The sequence below is a fragment of the Prenolepis imparis genome, unplaced genomic scaffold (assembly GCF_030444845.1).
Source record: "Prenolepis imparis isolate NDT839.2.m4 unplaced genomic scaffold, iyPreImpa1.0 SCAF_8, whole genome shotgun sequence".
In the NCBI taxonomy this organism is placed as follows: domain Eukaryota; kingdom Metazoa; phylum Arthropoda; class Insecta; order Hymenoptera; family Formicidae; genus Prenolepis; species Prenolepis imparis.
In genome coordinates, this window is record NW_028141166.1 from 16,507,229 (window position 1) to 16,521,785 (window position 14,557).

Here is a 14,557-nt window from a genome sequence, read left to right on the forward strand (position 1 = left end):
ATACAACTCACAATATTTTTAATTTACGTGAAACAATTTATTGTAATTTGAAAAATTGAAGATATTGCATTCAAAATTAATTGAAAATTCAAATTAAGCAATCGAAACATTTCATTTACAATACCTTCGTAATTGTCGATAGGGAATAATAGAAACTCAGTCACAATCTACACGATCACACTCTTTCTTTGTCATCGTAATTCAAAACGGACATGCTACGTCTTCTCGCATTCAGTTATCCAACCTCCTCATTGCGTAATCAAGCAATCCACTTCACAAGAGTTTGCATTCTGATGATAATTCCAAAGATCCTCCTTCTTTGATCGGCGACGTCATCCCTTTGGTTAGGTTCCAAGCAGATCGTATCATTTCTTCCCCGTCGATCTTAGGTCATCAGAGAATCTATCATTATTGAACAAAATACCGTGTCGGTCATGTGTCATTATACTTATTGCTGACGCGCGTCTTAAATAATAAGTGATATCGATACCAAAAATACTAGCTTCGGTGTACTGAGTTTATCATAGGAATAGTTGTTAGTTGTGATAGTAGTAGTTTCAACATTTTTTGACGCTCGAATTTCTTAGTCATCATTTCCAAAGACCTGAGTATCTTAAAATTATTTTCATGAAATAATGTCTCAGTTTTAGAATAAAAATAATTAATAAAGCTATATATTATTCTTGACCGTGAAAATTATAATATAATTTACAAAATTGTATAAAGATAATATAATTGATATTAAAATATATTATTAATAATTTTTCAGTTTGCATGTCGTTAATAGAATCAAATATAATTGCGATATACATTTAACTCATATTAAGTTGCAGAGCTCTATGAAAGCATTCTTCTTTGCATTATTAATTATTTTAATGCAATGTCATAAAAGTAACTGAAGTCTTCTAATTTTTCTTCAAGCAACATAAAACTTAATTTTATTAAATTATATATATGTACGATTGTTTTTTCATTAATATCTGTACATTAACAATTATAAAATCTAGTGCAATCTGCTTAAATCGACGAATAGAAACATACGGAGCAAATTAAAGATTAAATTAATTCTAAGGCAAATAACAGCTTCTCTATCATATATATGTCTATCATTTCTATACGCGAAATATCTCTTTTACCCAGGCATTTTGTTTTACATTTCCGGTAATCACAAGAAAGCGAACTATGCTAATTGTATCTAGTCTTATGAAAATCTACAAATTTCAGATGCAAGATTAGATAAAATTTTAATTAAAATGAATCATATATATAACTTGAACTTATACATAGAAAAAATTAATTCAATTAAAAATTATTTCAAATTTTACATGCGATAAAAAAAATTGTATCTTTAAAGATCTGCTCACGAGAACTAGACATTCTTGAACGACTTCCTTATTCGCAAATAAGTGTAGATGCAGGTTGCGGCGTTTACCTGCTAAGATATAGTAAGGAGACTTTCCGTCTTCACCGATAATCGAAAGCGTATGGGGGAGTTCGAGCCCGAGACGAATCGATGATCCCCTCGTTGTTCGATCGCGCATACGTTCCGCGTGCACGGGATGCAATTGTGCAAAGGTAACGATCGGTTTTCTTTTCTCTGATGGTATGCCGCGCACATAGAGAAGGCGCATTCTGAGCGCACCCACCGGAGTACCATCGACCAGCATCGGCTAGCTCGAACGGGGACAAAGCCGCGATCTATAGGGTGTCCCACCACTGTATACCGGATACGTGCTTTCAGTCATAAGGAAAAGAACAGTGATAGTTGTTTATAAATTTAAGAGCCGAGAATACATTACGCAATTATAATCTTGTTAAGTAAACATTAACAAGCTTTGAATAATTAAACCTCGGGATTGTATATGGACGATGAAGCCTTATTTTTTATTAATTGTGACTAAATTGACAATAAGACAAAATGATAGTCCTTTTAATGATACTTAATTGAATTACACAATCTGTCGATGCATTATGAATAGCTCTGACTAATTAAATATCGAGATTTTGTAAATGAGCGCGACTTGGATTTATTAATAAGAGTTGCAATTTTAATCAAAAGTCTTTAACATTAAAAATTATAATTATCGTGATACCACGACATCGCAGTTGGTTGCGAAATATGTAATCGAAAGGACACCCTATATAAATCTACGGTAACACTATGCCGGGTGAGATCGCTATTGCCGTCGCAGGAGAGAGAACGAGGATGATCGCGATAAAGAAACAATCGAACTGTGTCCCGCCCACGAATCCGCCAACATTCAATTGTATCTTCTATACTCCGACCCCGTCGTTGTTCCTCTATGTCCTCCCGCTCCCCTTCTCTAATCAAATGTTTCGTAGCATTCCGAGCTATGTAACATCTGCGTAACACTCGTCATCAGAGACGAGATGAGTCGATCGACGTTTGCCTCGAAAGAGATCCTTCGAGCCAAACGTCTTGATTTGCTACTCAAAGTCATCGATTCGTCTGGAGAACTCGAGGACAGATAGAATGGCATAGAGAAAATATGAAAGATAATCTTTTAAAAATTTATACTAATTTTAAAATGTAAGGACTGAGCTCGATAATCGATCAAAATGTTCGAGATATTCGAATTTAATAATTTAATGAGAGGAATTTTATTGCAAGAAATAATAGATAAAATATTACAGCAAATAATTGTAATGAAGATCTAATGTAAAAATACTTTAGTAAATTATTTATAATATTAGCATATTGGAACGCGAGATTTTTAGGAACTTCGTTTATCTCACACGTCGATAGATTATCTGATTTCGCGCCGTAATATCTACATTATTTTACTTTGATATTATGATAAATAGCTTAATCTCGAAGCGATCGCAGCAAGTATAGAAGTAGAATAGATCGTAGAAATTTTGCAGCCATTTTAATGTACTAACAAAGAAAAGTACGAACAAATACGCATCGTGTTGCATAACGAGACGGCAAAAATTATCTTGTGCATTGTTGCAAAACCAAGACCGCGCTCTTCTAATCCTGAGAACATGATAGCGAGATATTCTCGACCCACCCCGAAATTGAATGCTCGTAATATTGCTTTTCCCGCGCTCTTGATTCGCGCCTCGAGAACATTTTCGCGTGCGATAATAATAACGATCTATTATCGAGAGGCACGGTTATTCAGTCGCAAAGACATCTTGACCCTTTGTGGAGACAAAATGCTTTTCTTCGAAAAAAAACAAAATCTTCTGAAGAAGATTCTGTGATTTCTCTCATCAAAGATTATAAAATATTAAACGAAAGTGATACAATTTTTTTCTTGCTTTTATTTATCACATACATAACTGTTTAAAAAAAATATATTTGATTTTTTATGTTTTAAAAGAAATGAAAAATTTGCATTGTATTTAAAGTCAACTCTCGTTAATTCTTAATGTTTAAATTTAACTTCAGAAAACGAACAATTCGATATATCACTTTGCAGTTCCGCACTTTGCTACAGAGAGTTAACGGTACGTGATGTTTAAAAGAAAGCAATGGATCCGCTATGTCGCATCCTTTGTTCCTAATCACGAAGTAAGGAAGTTCGTCCGGAACGTGCACAGGCAGAGTCGCTCTTCTTTCTCGACGATTCTTCTGTTTCTTGCACGGCATTTGCCGCGCAAAATTAGTGCCCGTCGCACTTCGAAAAATAAACACGACTAAGCTCTCTTCTCAGGCCACGATTACTGACCCGATAAAACCGCGTTCGTGTTGTTCGCAACATTGTCCACAACGTGACCACCCGCTAGAAGTAAAATCCTTCCTTCGGAAGTTTTGGAGAGAGAGATGCTACGCGAAGTTTCTGCTTCTTGCACGCAGCATCCTCGCGCCCCGTCAAACAGAATTATCCGAAATTCTTGAGATTTTGCAATTGTTCGGAAAAAAGGGATAGTCGGATTACATACAAACTTTTAACCCCATTTTTCTTTTCGTTTAACACAGAATCTTCAACCTTGCCATTCCGAATACACTATGAATTTCGTATCAGAATGCAAATTTAAAATTATATTTTGTGATGATGCATTCTGGAAGAATAAATTTATTCTGTTCTATAAAAGTTTTTTAAAGACAACATTATTGTGTACTATTATATAAAATCTATATAATAAAAAATAATATTATATAAAAATAAAAATGTATAAGAAATGCAACATTGTTCTAAAGCAAATATGTAAATAGAAAAATATTTTCTTTATATTTAATTATCTTTCTTTCTGCTATTTTTTCGAAAGACAATAAAACATTTTTTAATTTCTTCCAAAATTAATTAACAATTTTTTCAGGATTTCAAAAATATCATTTTTATTTTATATTAATAATACCATAAGTAATTAATAATATGAGTTTTATATAAAGATACTAATTACAAAAATTCATAATATAAAATGATCAAATACAAATAATACCATGCATGTTTTCATAAAAATACCTCATGCATCTTCGTCTTTCTACTTCCTGAAAAAGTCCGAGCGCGAAATTCCTGTCTCGAAAAAACATAATTTACATGAGCTTTTTCGAGAGCCATTTCTTAGATAGTCCCTTCTTTGCGTTTCGATCGCACAGCAGAAGGTGGTTGCATGCGCGCGACTTCTGAAATTTCGCAAGCGCTCGACGGCACTCTCCGAGGCCGGGGATAAAGAGAAACACCTGAGAAGATACAGGTGAAATCGAGAGAGAAAAAGAGAGAAAGAGTATATTGCTTCGGTCCGGAGAGGGTCGGCGAAGCTCCGCAACGACCCGAAGATAGAGGCTTATGTTAGTTGATAGAGCAGAGACACGAAGGAGAGTGTTCGCTTGTCTAGTGAGGAGAGAAAGAGAGAGAACGGAGAATATGGGATCACCCGGGGTTAGGGTTCGCGATGCTGCGCCCACGTATCCATTGTCTCAGCTTTCGTGCGCCGCTCCGGGAAAAGTACGCGATTTGCCTACGGTGTACAGAGCCCGCCGACCCTTTCTCACCCGCGGGATGCACCGTTTCCTTAAGCGAGAGAGAAAGGTGCACTAGCAGCGCGACGATCAATAAGAATACGTAGATACATATATACATAACATATATATATATACAATATATGTGTGTGCATATAGATTATCGATATCTCAACTATTGATTGACAAAGTGAGCCGAGATTGCCAAGGCTCGTTTAATTTTTATGCGATCGAGCTGTATTTCTAGTCTCCATCTTTTTAAAAAAGTTTTGTAATTTAAAGATTTTGCAATATATATATATATATATATATGCATATATGACATTGACAATAATACATTGTAGGACACATTTCTCGATAAATTTGAAACTATCTTTGATCTTTGTCATAGCAACTATTTTAATCGAAATCAGAAAAAGCTTTTTAATATTAAAGATTACGGAGTGACAAGTTAAGCTTCAAGATTGCTAATTGATAACGAAACTTTTTCAAATTTATCATCAATGTTTTACGATAATTGAGTTATTTCCTTTTTTTCTCTCGATACTCTCGCTACTATAAATCTCTAATAAAATTATTTTTAATCATATGTTTCTATGTTTTTTTTCTGTTTTTAGAATATTTTAGAATATTTCGTAGTCATTATATCAATATATTTGTTAGTCGGAATTATTCCATATTAGTCTGCTGATAAATGATAAAGCACAACCTAGAAATTTCAGGAACGACATTGTGAGAACCGCTGCTTTTTTGCACACGTAATATATTGAGTAGAGTTTTTTTTTAACGGATATATGTTGTCGGAGCTGACGGTACGAAACGCGTTTTAATCTCGTTAGATTGAATGACGTCAGGCCCCATCCTCTTGTATCTTTCCAATTCGTAGGTACCAGGGACGATTAGACATTATTTATCGATGATTTTTTTTTGTTGAGTACGAAACGAGGCAAGAGCATCGATCGTTTCTTCTGACGATGTAATCAATGTTGCAAATATGCGCGATGCATCTATCAAATCTCGAAGATCACAATAATCGTCACTTACGCTTTTCATGCGATTTTGAGATTATGCGGTTCCTAATTGCGGTTTCTATCAATCTTATTGCTTGATTCGTATAGAAAGTATAGAGAAAGCTGATACTCCCCCTTTTCCCCCAAGTAATATCTAACGATCTATCTATTGTATTCTAGAGTAACTGCTTTGTCAGAATGATTGGTTATAGAAAGACATTGTCAGATAATGCAACTTTTTTGCTAAATGCAAATATTATTCTTGATTCGTAACACAAAGTTGAAAATTTATGAATATTATTCATTTTATATGCAAGAGAAAATTAATATGTATTACATTATATAACATATTTTAAATATGTACATATATGTAAAAAAAAAGTTGATTCGGTAATCATTTATTCACTATCTCTTAATATTGTATAGTATTGCATTATATATGAGATATACACCTATATGTAAAAAAATTGATTATTTCGCTAATGATTTTTCAATATTTACTCAATATTTCGTTGACTTATTTTATTACATAATCAATAACTTGACACTAGATTGAAACGATCAACGCCATTCGGTGCCTTCGGCAGTAGTCAAAGAAATGTCATGCACCATTTCAGTGGATATAATTCATTTCAAGGACAACATTATATATTTTGTCTTCTTATTCCATATAAATTTATCCACCATCTTAATACAATAAATTGCCAAGGTTGCGCGTTTAAAAAGCTGGACATTCTGGATGCATCGCGAACGATTTTATCAGTGTACATTTAGCGGTATCGCGCACGTCATCGCGATTCGTCTCGCGTTATTAACGATAACGACGACAATGGATTTTAGATGAATGGAGTGCAAGGGAATCTGATGACTCCATAGCCGTCGTCTGTTTCCGGGTGGCGGCCACCAACGTCGCGCACGACTTCTCTCCCGATGGTTCCCACCTAGCGTAATCGTAGCGAGGTCGAGTCGCCTTTAAATGTATCGCTGCCACCGTTCTTTAACAATCGTATTGTACTACCGTGCTTGTAATTAGACACGATATTCGTATTAGCGAAATCGAAGCAGCGATGACCGAGATTTGTGGCCACGTGTTTCCCTCGTTACGAGATTTTTGTCCGCAGTATCATAAATCAGTATCATCAATATGAAAAATATTGTTAATCAAAATTCCTTGAAATTACAAATGCGCAGAATATTCAGAATTTTTAAATATCTTTTTTATATACATATATATTCAGTGACATTTATTTAATATTACGACATATTTTAGAAAGTAATGGAATCTAAAAAAAGATGGTCACATTTACCTACGATTTTCCCTTTCATTTTGGAAGGTAATTATTTCTGCCAATGATAAAGCATGCTCATTAGAGGACTGTCTACTTCACGGGAATGCAATATTTTGTACAATCATGCGTTTGTGTACGTACCACGCGGAAACTGGTCAATGTCAATAACGATTTATACGCGTGGGAGTATCTCTCTTCTCCGGAGTATCTCCGGAGTGTTGTCGGCGCACTCGATCTCGCCTATCATCAATGTACTTACGTAAATTTTAAAGAGTTATAGACGTCGAAAGTACACGTCTCCGATGACGTTAGTCCTCGGAAAGAAAGAACCACCGTTAGGTCTCTAGCGCGAACGACCATGCTCGCCCCCCGTCGACGTTGCGTTCCGCCCTCTTTCGTTGCGCTTAATTCCCGAACGATCTATTGTCTCCTCTCGATTTTTGTTTCTCTCGAAGCATCGAGACACCAGAGTCACGACTAATCGAGCCCTAATCGCTCAATCGATTTTATTCGCCCAATCCTTATTTTATTATAAGATTCCAAGAAAAAAAGAAAAAAAATAAGGATTTTTGAACTACTACTTTATATACGATATACGATATATTAATTTAATGATTAAAATTCTATGATATTAATTAATTATTATTGACAATGATTTACAAAACATCATATATAAAACAACAAATATTGCAAAATATTGTACGCATAATTGGATATTTATAGCTTTGTATGAGTTGTATCGTTTTTTTGAAGTTTCGGAATTACGTAAAACATAAACTATCACTTGCTCAGGCGTGAGAATTGCAATATAATACAATCTTAAGCATATAAATTCATAAACGTCACAATTACGTAACATCTTAACATATTTTGCAGCTTCGTTCGCGCGCATTTTGTTCGCAATTGCGTTTCTCTTATCTCGATGATCGGAGAATTAAATTTTGGCGGGTCTGAGCATCACGTAATTAAAAACAAGGACACTTGTTTAGATTGAGAAATTACCGAATTATTCCGAAATTTGTCCTTCCTTGCTTGAGTCGTTTCGCGCTCGTTTGCATGAACGAAATTCGTCGGCGATGCAAATGATTTACCGCACAGCGTCGACATCATCGTCCACGATAGTAAGCTATATTAATTCAATCGTTAATTATCTTGATTTTATAGTGAAAGAATAAATATCATATTCTAATCCAGCTTAAATATTTCTAGACACAATCACTGAATTAATTAATTCACACATGTACATTCATAACTAATTTGACTTAATCTCGCAGTAATTATGAACTGCTCGTACAATATCTATACGATGATTGGAAAAATGTAATTTTAATGAATTAGTTAATTAGTAATTTAAATTGTAGATAACATCTAAAAAAAAAATTTTATTATACATATAGACATTTATATATTTACGATGAGTGTAAGCGCAATTCATTGAAAATAATTATTTTCAAAAATGTTTATTACAGTCACATATTTACGAAGAGAGCAAATATAAATCACTGAAAATAATTGGCTTGTGAAAACTAATTTAAAAAAATTTATATATTTTATAGATTTGCAGAATAATTAGTTATCTATAATATTAGATATTATTTATTAGCTTGCTTAAATTATGATGTATTATATTGTATATTATCAAGATGAAATTTTATTTTAAATCGCTCAATTATATTCGCATTAAATTTCTATGAGAAATATTTCGTACTTTTAGATCTTCTTTTATATAATTGTTACAATCGGGGATAGTCATTATTGCGCAATTATGCATGGTGAAATGATAAGTAGCAGCGGCCGCGTTAACGCGGACAGGTTCATTTCCTTCTCGTTCTCCGACAGGAGAAACACGAATCAATCATCGGCCGAGCTAATCCTTCCTCTTCTACTGACGTCCTTCTCCGTTCTAATCACTCACGTGGCGATCAGCTGCGCTGCGTCTAATTTAATCACATCTCTTTTCGCTCGGCGAGAACTTCGATATTACGAACAGCATTTTCTGCTCACACATAACAATTAACATACGCTCTTATGTACTTGAACCGTCGTAATCTATAACGCGGACTCGTAATTATTTCGATGTAAAATCACAATAGCGTTAACGAGATAGTGCGTATCCGAGAAAGCTATTATTATTATTATTTATTATTTGTTAAAAATTTTAAAAAATGAAAAATTTAATTTAAAAAATTTGTTTAAAACTTTAATTTTAATTTAAAATTTTCAATGACTTATTTTCAAAATATTAATTATATTGTTATATATTTGTGTTACAGATCAACGCAGTGTACATACACCTGCTGCGCATCGCCGGTGAGTCAAACTATAATTTTTTTTTATTTTAGAGATAATTTGGATGGATAATGGATTTGTGAAAAACATATAATGCATATGTATAAAATCTATGAAACGAAAAATATTAAAGAAAACAAATTAAAAATTTTTCTGATAATTATTAATATGTAAAAACTTGCATTTGTATAATGATAAAAATGTAATAGTAAAATATGTATTTATTTTTATCAAGAATAGTTAATAATTAAATTCGTAATTTATTCTATGTGGTTATTATCATATTTAATAGAGAAATTAAAAGTTTAGAAAAGTTAAAAAAATATAAGAATATTATATATAGATAAATATTATATACCTCACAACTCCATTATCTTAAAATGAATAGGATAGAAGAGATTAATATACGTAATCTTCTGGATGTATATAAAGAATAATTTTTTTATATACAAGAGCGCATACAAATCTAAAGAAATAAAAATATTATTATATTACACTTTTTGCTAAATCACAGAAGGGATTTTTAGGGAATGTAATTTTGAAAGATTAAAATAGTTTATCAGTATGAAGAATTTTTAAAAGCTGTCGCTATAAAATAATATCACAAATCTTATTGTATTATTCTTATACAACATTTTCCGTAATTAAAAAAATTTTAATTATTTATATGATAATTCTTCACATTTTTAATAACTACGAAAGTTTATTACTTTATTGATCGATATATTCAAATTATATGAATCATGATTTCAAATTCCAATAGACATTCATAGATAGGACGGAAAGTAATAGAAATCAACCGGTAGAAGTCAGGTGTATCAATTTCCATTTATCAGTTTGCAAAACAATTTGCCTTCATTCATCTGATTTAACGACCGCTTGAATTCATAATCTCGCGCTGCTGCAGACTGATAGACTTTAATTATCTCTTTAGAAAGTACAATATGAATATTATCATTGTATAACATTATAAGTCAATCTTGAATTGCTACGTGAGAAAATTTAAGTAATCTAATTGCATATTAAAATGTCAAAATTTATTTTGACATCAATACTGAATGATTTATCACAATATTGGATGATTTATCATCCAATCTTATATTATACGCTAAACAGTAATAGACAAAACTTTAATTAACGTCAATTAATACTAATCAGCGTTAGCGAAATAGGACTTTTGACACTCGTCAATGAATTTGCATTCCTCTCCGGGGAAGAAACCCGAAGCCAACCTCTTCCACAGCCGGGCCGTGCGGCCCCTTCCTTTGCGCTCTCCTCGCGTCTCTCTCTCTTCTAATCGCTCACGCAGTAATCGGTTGTGTCCCACTTAACTTGGATAGCGTGGGATAGGCCCTTGGGAGATGATAATTACACGTCGCGCGCACTACGGGTCGACCTACAGGAATGCCGGCACGACCGTATCGTACTATATGTTACGGCCGTGCACTCTCACCGGTACTCTTCGGCCTCGCCTCTCTCTCTCTCTCTCTCTCTCTCTCTCTTTTATTCTGGTCACCACTTCTTCTCACAACTTGTCTTTCCGCGTTTATGTTAAGAGTAGCGACTGGTGTCCTCGCTGCCACGAGAAGTACCGGGGTCGAACGAGCTGGCGCGACCTCCGGTATCGCACCATCTTCGCGATTAGCACGCGTGGAGACGCGACGAAAGTGATTTTGTCGTTCCTCTATGCCGGAATGAGAGACGCGAAAGTGAATTTTTTTGCCGTTTCTCGATTATTCTCGGATCAGATTGCATCGGGGATATCAAACCAATTATAGTCGTAGAAATAATATAATTATATAGAGATGTGTATTATACACAGATGTGTATTGTACGAAATAGGAGAATAGTAGGATTTTGTTAAATATTTTTTTATAGAAAAAAGTAATTTAGACATAGTAACTTTAAATACTTGATAATTAGTAGCAAATGAAAATTTGTCTAAAATAAAATTTGAAATAAATTAGGAAGTAAAGAACTATTATATTTCTCTCTCTTTCTCTACTCGTGCTCTTTGTTTAAATCAAAGCATCTAAAATTGCAATGTAACTTGTAATTGCAAAAACCTCAATTCTCGGTCTGTATTTGTATGCTGTGAGAATTTCGACAAATTGGTTGTAAAAGTAACTTATAAAGTCTTTTTTGCGATGATATGTCCGTATTTGAGTTAATCACATTTATTTACAATTGTACGAACAACCGGTTATCTGTAGTGAATTATCGTGATAAAAATTTGAAGATAGCATTTCTCCTTTTCTTGCCAATAGTGAAAACATCAAATTAATTGCACTTCCGCCATTTGTACGGCGAAGTAAAAGAAGCAAAACACGCAAGCTAATAAAGACAGTAACGAATGTCCCATCTACCACGCGTCGAAATCACTTGCGTCTTGCCTCGCGATTATCCCGTCAATCTCGCGCTAGCTCGAGCGAACAATTCTCGTCGACACTCACAATCGACTTCGATTATTTTGTCAATATTAGTTTGGGATATATTCAACATTAAATTGTTGTACGAAAATAAGTAAATTTATTCACCGTTACATCAATGATACCGTATAAAAGAAAGATGCAAGCAAGTTGGTGAACAAAACGATGTTTCTTATCAAAAACTAATTATATGTATCATATTTTTTGATCCTGAAAATTTAGTTTAGTTTTATTCTTTATTTTGTAATGATTTTATTTTATAATATCTTTTGAGGGATATAGTATTACTATATTCTCAGAAAAAGAGCAACAACCCTATTTCTATTACATACACATTACTCTACTACTACAATTACTATAATTATTTAATAAATTATAATTATGCCGTCACGCTTGAGAGTTTGTAGAAATAATCACGCGGTAGTTACAAGAGCGAATCGCACGCGGGAAAAAGGATTAAACGCGATAAGAAAAATAATAAACGCCCCGTGTTCGCAGCGCAACGATATCACTTCTCGCGAGATCTCTCTCTCTCTCATGCGCGTCAATCGCGCTTTCGTAGCGATATAGCGGCGCGATTTTTTTATTTCTTCCTCTCAACGGAATAAAAATTAAGCGGTCGAACACGGCTTAAGATGGTATACGCCTCGACACTATTTCTTGCGTAATTCAAATGTGAAACATCGTCCCGCGATCGCGCCGTATGATAATCCTATCGTAAAACGCGTTGACAGCGAGAAACTCATGAAGGAAGAAAGGATTGCTCGAACTGTCATTATAGTCGTTCTAGACTTTATTAAAAATTAAAATTTTGAAGAGTTATCTTTTTTTCTTAATTATATAAATAATTTTTTTTACGAGACCACATCTTTTTCTGTATTGTTAGCTAAATCATTCAGAATGTTAAGAATCTACATGATAAAGAATAAATCTCAAAATTGTGTGAAGTAGTCTATATAAATATTTAAAAAATTTTTTTATACATTTACAATTATTTCTTTTAATAAGAAAAAGGTTCTCATAAGAATATTACTATTTCAAATTATTTCTATATTATTTTTTTGTAGAGCCTTTTTTCTTATTTTTTTTATCTGCTTGATTTTTCTCATTATTGAGATTTTCTTTCAAATGTTAATTACGACCGAAATGAAGCTAATATCTCGATCCTGCCAATTAAGAGACGGCGAAGGGTCTGTCACGGTTGGATCCGACGCCAGCGTCGCGGCGACGGTAAATCGGCCGTAATATGATAATAGCATACACGCGGCGGGGCACTCCCCGCGACCGTCTCTATCTACGTCTCTTGCCTTCATCTCCTCGCGAAGTGAAAGGCGGGCGAGTCGCGCGCACGCTGCTTTATGCCCGAGCTATGCCTAAGCTATGCCTAAGCCACGGTGCCGCGGTCCCCGGTCGTCCCCTCGCCGCCCTCGTCGGGTCAGAGGTCGGCTCACCCACTCCCCTCCTGGTCCCGTCTCCGCGCTTCTAGGCTCTTACTCTCGATCTCCCGAGATCTCCTCTCGCGCGTTGTGTTGTCTCTGCGAGCATCCTTGTCCGACACGGTCGCGTCGACGTCGTCGCGTCTCCGTCGTTCGGCGTCGGCGGGATGCAAGCTTACGTTACGTCGGCCGTTCCTCTCCGAGACAACAGGCCAACAGGATCTAACGACTCGCGATCGCTCTCTGCTCGCTCGCGAGACTTGGAAAAACTTGAAGACTTACGCTCGTCCTTAAAAATCAGCCGCTGCGTATGATGTTTCTCTTGGCTCTCTTGAGATTAGGGCGTGAGCTCCGATCGCGAAATTCTTTCGAGATTGGAAATTTAATTTAAATCTGTGTCGGAATGATTGAAACACTTTTTGTTTCGCTAAATGATCTTTACGATCGACTATATATATATATATATACATATACAGGATACGCGCTTATGACGTAGTCGCACAATCGTGCAAGATATATTCGAACTTACTTTTAATCGATAAAAGTTTAACGTGAATGTAGGGTTTCACAAAAATAGCTGCTTTAATCTGCAAAAGTTTAGCATGATCATACAGGTAACGGATAATATCTGTTTACGGAAATAGCTGTTCCGAGAGGAACTTAAAAGTCAGGTCACGAGATGATATTTAATATATAAATTTAATAGATATTTAATTTGTGAAAGTGATAATTATTTTGTGAAGGTATGATAATTATGAAGGCAGACAATAAAAGATGCAAATTTTGAGGGCATACACATATTTATCTTATATCTCGGATTCACAATATACAATAATTATGATAGTAATAAAACTTATACATATCACAGAGTGAACATGTTAATATTATGAAAGAAAGGAAAATTTCTTATCAAACGATAATATATTATCCCTTAGGATACACACAAAACAATATCAGTTAATTAACATTTGTATCTGAATATTGAAATAACCGTAATATATTAAAATTGAAATGAATTAAAAATTGATCCTTAATTTTTCTCCAGAATTTTTAAAATATTACTGCATTATATTCGTGCACTAAACGATCGTTAAACTGCAGGGGGGCCGGAGGAAAGAAACTTTATTTCCATGCATGGTCCTGCAGCCGAGAGGTCGATATAGATCAGTGC

The 14,557-nt window shown here is 34.4% G+C and overlaps 1 protein-coding gene across 1 annotated transcript in view; it reads left to right on the forward strand.

Moving 5' to 3' along the window:
• The window catches only part of Csn8 (COP9 signalosome subunit 8), a 44,481-nt gene that overhangs the window by 10,044 nt on the left and 19,880 nt on the right, over positions 1-14,557 (forward strand). Inside the window, exon 5 of the transcript XR_014425802.1 lies at positions 9,506-9,542. The gene's annotated coding sequence lies outside the window, so the exon portion shown is untranslated. The remainder of the gene's footprint in view (positions 1-9,505; positions 9,543-14,557) is intronic.